General features: G+C 33.7%; 1 pseudogene; it reads right to left on the bottom strand.

Moving 5' to 3' along the window:
• Positions 1 to 815: 815 nt before the first annotated feature.
• Positions 816 to 6,672, bottom strand: LOC128555019 (uncharacterized; annotated as a pseudogene).
• Positions 6,673 to 8,929: the final 2,257 nt, after the last annotated feature.

Raw genomic sequence — 8,929 nt, 5'->3', positions numbered from 1 at the left:
GGGGTGGGGCTTCTTTTCACCCCAGGGGCATAATTTGAACAATCTTTATAGAGGACCATAAGATATTGTCACATGCCAAATATCTATGCCTTGCGGTTTTGGACAAGAAGATTTTTTAAGTTTTTCCTTTCGGTTGCCATGGCAACCAGAGGTCTAAATGGAATTCATTTCTTTGAACAATTTTGAAAGGGGAGCACACCAAAGGATCATTCCTGTGAAGTTTGATGTAATTCTGTTCAGTGGTTTTGAAGAAGAAGATTTTTTTAGAAAATGTCGACAGACGCACGACGGACATTGAGCGGTCATAAAAGCTCACCATGAGCCTTTGGCTCAGGTGAGCTAAAAAGTAAAAACTTAATAGATAAAAGTAATATAACAAACGTTTTGTCCCCTTGGTGCTTGAACCTATGCCCCCTAAAAACCCAAGTCAAACTAGGCTTATTGTAGGAATTGAATACTCTTCAAAAGGAGGTACATTATTACATGGGTCATACATTAATGTTCAGAAGCTGATTTGTTTGTTTGTGTTGGGTTTAACGCCATTTTTCAACAACATTTCAGTCATGTAACAGTGGGTAGTTACTGTACCAGTACAAACCTATTCTCCACAAGTAACTGTCAACTTTCCCACATGAATAAGAGAGGGAGAACAATGATTTCAGACACACTGCTGTTTATCGAATTGTTAGGGAGAACATACGCCCCGCCCAGGGATTGAACTCACGACCCTGCAATCCATTGACCAACGCTCTACCTATTGTACTAAGGGGGTAGGCTGTTCAGAAGCTGCAACCACCCACTTCTAAATATCCTCACAAAATAGCTCTTTTGGTCAAAAACCAATAAATATAGTGACCAAGAAATAAAATGATTCATAATATGTGGCACAAAAAAAATGTATCAAAGATACCTTCATTTTCAAAGTCTATGTCTATGCTGTCAAAATCTAATCCTCTGTACTTGTCAATTGTGCCATTGTTAAGGCAATGCAGTAAATTGGAGACCTTCGCCACCTGTAATGTACTCTCAGGGAGCCGGTAAAACTCCCTATGCACGCGGATATCGTGTCCCTGGAAGGCTGCTAATATATCCTGATCATTGTCCTTGAGAATGAGGATCTGAGCCATTGTAGCCAGTTGCTTTCTAAGCTTTGTTGATCTTATCAAATCCGGACGCTTCAAATTGCTTTTACCAGCAAATTCCCTCAACACATCATTTCCTCTGTATGGATGCTCAGCACTACCAGGTCTTGCAAACAGGTACATTTCATTGCTGACACCAGCTGCATCTCTATATTTCAAAAGTATGTTTAAACAAGATACCATTTTCGTTGTTAACAAGGCTGTCACCTTTCTGCCCCTTTTCCACTTTGTTTCAACCCTCAGATGCGACTGGCACAATTTCTGCTAAAATACAGTCAATGATCTTTTTAAAGAGTCATCCACTAGTCCTCCAGTTTTAGCATCTCGAAAACCTTTTATGGTCATTTTTTGAGCTTCTCCACTTCTTTTCCTATTGAAAAGAATTATAAGTGCAAGACAGATTCTTACTTACTTTGGATAATATTCTCTTGGATTTCTTTCAATCTGGACACACAGAACTTTCATATTTTCCTCAAAATACTTGTTGAGCTTAACAACATCTTCTACTAATGGCAGAAGCTGTGGCCTATTATACTTGTTCTCTTCTAGTGTAGCATAAGCAAATGAACCGATGGATTTTCTCCATTTCAAATCATACATTTCTATGAAAGTTTTTGCTACACTTCCATTTTCAAAGTCCTCGTTTTTCAAGCAATCGAAATATTCCATTTCAGCACATCTTTTCATGCTGTGACCAAATTTTCTTGCTAATGATGGAATACCAAATCGATGAGTCTTCTCATCATATTCAGCAACATTCCTAACAGCCGCAATAAGCAAATCCCATTTTGAGGCTTTCATCAAATCCAGAATACTTTTTATGTCAGTATCAATATCTCTAGCTGTAAGTAGGAGCCTACCAAGTTCTCTAAGTTTACCAGAAATGTAATTGTGGTCATGAATTTCATGTCCCTTTTCTTCATACAAAGCGTTCCCATGACGCAGAATTAAATTATCTGACTCAACTGTCCGCTTTATTTTATCATCTTTCATATTAACTATGACATTTTCAAAGAGTTCCTTTGTTGCATGACTCTTTGGCATCAATAGTTGTCCTGCTCTGACATGTTGTGATTCCAGAACTTCAGATTTCCGTGCCTTACAGATTTTTTGATGTTTCCATAATTCTGTTTTCTTGTAGAGCCCTCTGCAAGAATGGCACGGTATTAGACTTTGTACATCTTCAACCTGACTTTTAGCCCTATACTTTGGAATTATTGTTCCACATCCTTTTTCAAAGACTTCATAATTGTGAGAAAATCCCCCTTGTTTACAAGTTCCTCCCAAGCAAATCTACGTTCTTTACTTTTTAATGGTAATATCAATATCTTAGCAACTTCATGCTGATCTGAATGTGTGTTTGTCAAATGTCTGGCAATGTTTGGGTACAGCTTTTCACAGAAGAAACAAGCATGTTTTTTATTATCGCGATTGCTTCTTGAATTTTTCTTTGAAGACTGAACTGTCACTACCTTCTCTGGACAGAGCTGTGGATAAATAGCACTACATGTATCTTTACTGTCAGGTTCTGAATCCAATACAAAGTCATCATCATTGCTACCAATACTTAAGCCATCATCATCGACATCCTCATCATCCTCCTCCTCATCATCATCGACATCACTTGTGTCTGCTTGATAGTTTGGATCAGCATCACTATCACCAACTCCAGACTCCTGTACCCAGTTATCATTAATGTCAATTTCTGATCCCTGAACAATGCTGTCTCTGGTGTTATGTCTGTCATCATCAACTTGACTCATGGCCAGTTTACAGTCACCGTCACTTTCTAAAAGAACACCAAAATGTAAATTTAATTGGAAACAATCAATAAACTGATTTTTAAAACATATATGTTGTTTTCTACAAGCAATGGAAATATACATTTTCAAAACTTTACAATCTAAATCATTGATCAATATCAAGAGTTACTGACCCTGTAGGTGCAATGGAAAGTTGGTATACACATTTGTTCTAGTAAAAACAAAGTCCCTTTTCTAATTAACAAACCTTCATCAAAGATATATAATTCTGTAAAGATTAGCATTGTCAATGAAAGTAATCATACATCTTACTAATTAAAAAGTAAGTGAATAAACACCACCCAAGCTATTTTTTGTTGTTTTTCTTGTGTTTAGCTTTGCACAACTCAATTACAGGTCACTTGATGGTGGAATGAATGAGTTTGGTTTAGTGGCAAATTGACACAAAAAGGTCATATAACGCTGAACTTTGATGATGGCGGAAGGGGAAGATCCCTACTGTGAATTATTTTATCACGAGCAGGCACATGGAATCCCCGACCTTCCATAAGCAAGCTGGATAAATGAAAAACTTGTTTACAGACTCTCGTGAAATGATTTTACAATCATCCGATGCCAACTTGGATAATTCATTTTCTGTCCTCAAAGACATCATCCCAGTCATCACAGCAATCATGGAAAAAGCTTTTCAATGTTTTACCAGCGGATGATGAAGATTCTGTATGACTTAAAAATCCACTGCAACTCTTCACTGTTTATCAAATTTCTTGAACTGATACAACTTGATTTTTTGTCATAACAGCAAGAGGAACTTTAACAACGGTGGAGTATACAGAAGGTAGAGGTTGTGGTAGTACAAGTAGAAAAAGCATTAGAGTTAGAAAAACATATTTCAAGCAGGTAGACAGACATGCAGACAAAGTATGGGATCTGGTCAGTTCCAGAAAGGACCCGAGATCTTATGGCGACACAAGTTTTGTGCAAGTTTGATTAAAATCAAATTATAAATGAAGCTGCTATGGTGCAGAAAATGTCAAGAAAGCTAATTTTGGCTCTTTCAGGGGCCATAACTCTGGAACACATAATGGAATCTGGTCGGTTCAAGAAAGGAACTGAGATCTTATGGTGACACAAGTTTTCTGCAAGTTTAATTAAATTCAAAATTAATCATAAATGACGCTGCTATTGTGCAGACAAGGTCAAAATAGCTAATTTTGGCCCTTTCAAGGGCCATAACTCTGGAACCCCATAATGGAATCTGGCCAGTAGAAGAAAGGAACCAAGATCTTATGGTGACACAAGTTGTGTGCAAGTTTGGTTAAATTCAAATCATAAAGAAGCTGCTATTGTGCAGACAATGTCAAAATAGCTAATTCTGGCCCTTTCAGGGGCCATAACTCTAGAACCCATGAAGGAATCTGGCCAGTCTAAAAATGGAACCAAGACCTTATGGTAATACAAGTTGTGTGCAAGTTTGGTAAACATCAAATAATAAATGAAGCTGCTATTGTGCAGACAAGGTCAAAATAGCTAATTTTGGCACTTCAGGGGCCATAACTCTAGAACCCATAATGGGATCTGGCCAGTTTAAGAAAGGAACCAAGATCTTATGGTGATACAAGTTGTGTGCAAGTTTGGTTAAAATAAAATCATAAATGAACCCACTATCATGCAGACAAGAAATTGTTGACGCACAAAAATAGCAAATTCTGGACCTTTATAGGGCAATAATTCTAGAACCCATAGTAGTTAGAAACATGATGTTTTTGGCGTTTTTGACCCCATTTGACCTTTAATCCTCGGTCCGAACCAACTAATGCCGGACAATTTAAAATCCACAGGTTTTAACTTTACTTTCGTTTTCCCGTATTTTCGGAAAACCCGGCTATAAATAACTGATATATTTACTTTACTTTCGTTTTCACGTATTTTCGGACCGGTTATAAATAACTGACATATTTCCTTCACTTCCGTTTTATCGTATTATCTGAAAATGTTATATGGGATTTACGTGATATTTTCTGAAAAATGGTCGTATTTTACAACACAAACCTAATCGATTAACACCAGAACATTCTTTGCGACTCATAATACACACAACAATAGAACAGAAACAAGGAAAACGATTACAATGTAAGTACTTTTCAAAACACATTTACGCCACTATGTTCAAGCTTTAGCAGATCTTTGACGGATCTCATTCACTAACTTTAGAAATATTATTTTGTGTTTCTTAGAGATAAATTTATTTTTACCTGCTTATACTTATGTAATTCTTTAGATTGTGTTTCTTTTTAGGGATAAAAATACAACAGCAGACCTGTTAAAAGATTTGACGGAATTAACAACCCATTAAAAAGATAATTACAAAGAAGATTTTGTATGCCAAGAATGGGTTACAACATTCAGTTCAAAGTATTACAAGAAACTGGTTGATACATGTAAGCCAACAAAGTGACAAACAAGGAGTACGTTAAAAGAAAAGCTTAAAGAAGAAATTACGAAATCATTCGGACAAGAGGAGGTTTTAGAAAATTTTAATGTGGATATTTCAAGCGAGGACAAATGTATTGAAAGCATTAGAAATTTAGACAAGCAGATATACAGAAACAAACGGAATATTGTTTATTGTACACATCAGATTGGATTTATTATTAAAAATTTAAGATCAGTTTGCCCAAAGGATTGTAATCTGGGACTTTATTTTCATCGCAGAGGTGTACATTACACAGATTCCTACTGTCGAAACCTGGCTTTAGTTTATGAATTAATTGAGAAACATAAGAATTTATTGAAGTGTGCTTTAAACACTGGAACTTTAATCAAAAATAGGAAATTAATCGAAGAAATATGTACAGAGTTGAATTGGTAACAAAATCAGCTTTTAACAGTAGAAATCTATGTAAGGATTCCATGTATAATGTTCACATTTATTTATAGTAACGTTTACACTGTAAACGCACGTCACTTCCGTTCAAGTTTATTTTTAACATTAGTGGAATTTCCATGTACAATGTTCACATTTATTTATAGTAACGTTTACACTGTAAACGCACGTCACTTCCGTATACCATGTTCAATTTTATTTTTAACATTAGTGGAATTTCTATATATCTATACATTTATTTATAGTAACGTTTACACTGTAAACGCACGTCACTTCCGTTCAAGTTTATTTTTATATATCTATACTTCTATTTATAGTAACGTTTACAGTGTAAACGCACGTCACTTCCATATACGCTTTTGGGAGTAGTATGGAATATAACGTTTATGGTACATTTTTGTTAGTAGTAAAGAATATTACGTTCTTGGTACATTTTAATACATTTTAACTCATTTTATTAAAATAATTTATAATTGTTTGTTCATTTACTCTTTGATTGTTAACTTTTAGTATTTTATACAATAAATCATAAATGTTTATACCATCTTGTAACATTTTAATGAAAAATAAACAATAGTATCCGCAAAGCATACTTGTTTTGTCTTGATATTGTATGTTGTTATACTTAACCCCAGGCGGGCTTTCAGCCCCCGGGGACTTACATCCAGGTATATAATTAATTACTTCCTTTGGTGGAGGAAGTCCAAATGGATCGAAGTATATTTTACCAATATAACAAACCCAATGTGTTCCAGGTCCAGCAGAGTCGTCCAAATTTATAATTCCACACTCGTCCTTTACTTTTAATTTTAATAAATTTAATAAATTATTTCTACTAAATACTCCCCTAAAGTTTGTTACACCGAGTTGTTTTACCCATTGTTCAATTTCAAAGTTAGAAATAGGTTTGTTTATAAATTTTATTTTTTTTTTTACTATAGGAATTCGTCTGTAAGGTCTTCTCTGAGAATCAATCTGTATACCCTGACCATGTCCCTTACCACTTAACAAAGATGTAATCAAAGGTATTCCTAGACTAGCAGCCAGCATACCCAGGAACCCGCCATTTTGTTTCTGTTTTTGTGTTAATTTAATCACTCCAGATCCTACTAGTTGCTTTCTTTGATTAGGTGTAAGATATGGTGATATCATATTTCTCTTATCATTAGCTACTGAAATCATACCATTTCCAAGTATTTTACTAACACCAGTACTGGCCAGCCCAGACAAAGCGCCGATGCCTAGAGGGGCTAATATTTTTGGAACTATTTTCGCTGCCATTGGAAGAATTGTTTTTCCTAACAAACCAGCCAAAGCTCCTAAAAATCCACCATTTTGACCTTGACTGGACATTTGTTTTTTTGAAATTTTAATTTCTAATCCCTTCTTATTTGCAACAGCTTTTTTAATTTGATTAATTTGTGTTTTTGTTAATAGTAAAGGGAAGTTTCCATGTAATTGTTCATGTTTTAATCTAAAAGTATGTGGAATTTTATTATTATAAGCTTGTGCTAAATTTTTCTTTTGTCCATCTGTTAGGTTAACTTTATATTCAATATAATTTGATGTCATTATATATAATTTATATTTATTTTATTTAAACAATAACAAGTTCATTTCCAATAGTATTTATTTCAACTGTTTCCTCATATAATACAATTGCGTAAACACGAATATTGGCTGCCGGTGGAATATTTAATTTAGCTGTTAATGTAATATGCTTAGGATCTTCTGTAGTTACTTCCTTTTTATATTCTAAGTTAAAATGAACAAATCCAAAATAATTATAAAAATTTGATCGATTTAAAAGACTTCCAGTAGTCTTATTATTTTATTTATAATAATAATTAATTACATCATCATATATTCTTGATATACTTGTGTATTCTGTTTCTGGATAAAAAACACCATTACCAACTTCAAGACGACAAGAGCTCAAAGTGCAATTTTCATTTGCTGCATTAATTCTAAATGTATCTAATAAATGTGGATTATGTTCTTGTGAATTACTTTTATCAGGCCGTTGTAAATAAACAAATACATGTTGTGGTTTTATTACACCAGCCGTTATTCTAAAGGTTATATTAGTTTGTTGTGTATCAGTTGATTGCGTCACCATTTCCCGTAGGTATGACCATCTTGCTTTTGTAAATCTTTCATGAATTAAATTAAGTCCAAATTCATTAAAAACCAAAGGTGGAACCCACAAAATTAATTTAGTTACAATTACTCTACCAGCATCAGCAGCATTAGCTCTAAAAATTAATTCATCATCATCTGTCAGCTGCAGTGTTATTTGAATTTGACTTGGAGGTATAATATTAGTTTCTAAACCCTGAAAAAATGAATAATTATTTAATGGAATTTTAGCATTTACCTCTTTACCACCCTGGATTGATAACTTCCTAGAAGCAAAACCACTATTATATCCAGCTTGATTACTCCTGCTCTCAGCAGTACCAGTAGTATCTAAATAAATATATTCGTTTGTTCCAGTTGTTTTTACATAATCTTCAGACAATTCAACCAAACTCTTTACATTTGTTACTTTGTATAAATTATTACAATCATATACAATTTTTCCATTTTGTTTAACCACTAACTGATCAATTAATAAAGCAGCATTATTAATTAGGGCAATTTGATTATCATCTCCATCAGCAACATAATTATTACCGTTAGCAAGCTTATTTACTTTAAAACTTACTTCAAAATAAGCATTAAACCAATCAAAATATGAGCTTCTATCATTAATTGTAAAATGATATCCGTTTTTTTGTTGCTTAACATTATTTCCCAAGACAGATATTAAGGCTGTATCTAATTGAATAGGAGTTAATTCATATCTTTCACAATATTGTTTTGTTCTAAACATGTATATATTATATATTATTTTATTTTTTATTAAAGTTAAAACTTTAGTTTTTATAAATTAATCTGTTAATACGTTTACGTTGAGTTGAAGTTCCAGATCCTGACAATATTCTATTTATTCTCATATGAATATCCTCCTCCTCCTTATTATTTTTACTGTTATTCTTTTCTTGTAATTCCTTAGCAATTAAATTACCAACTGCCGGAGCAGGTTTCTTTTTAAATTTTTCAACAATTTTATTAGCAGCTAAATTTCCAACTTC

Source organism: Mercenaria mercenaria, unplaced genomic scaffold (genome assembly GCF_021730395.1).
Source record: "Mercenaria mercenaria strain notata unplaced genomic scaffold, MADL_Memer_1 contig_948, whole genome shotgun sequence".
Taxonomy (NCBI): domain Eukaryota; kingdom Metazoa; phylum Mollusca; class Bivalvia; order Venerida; family Veneridae; genus Mercenaria; species Mercenaria mercenaria.
This window is presented reverse-complemented; position numbering and strand designations above follow the sequence as displayed.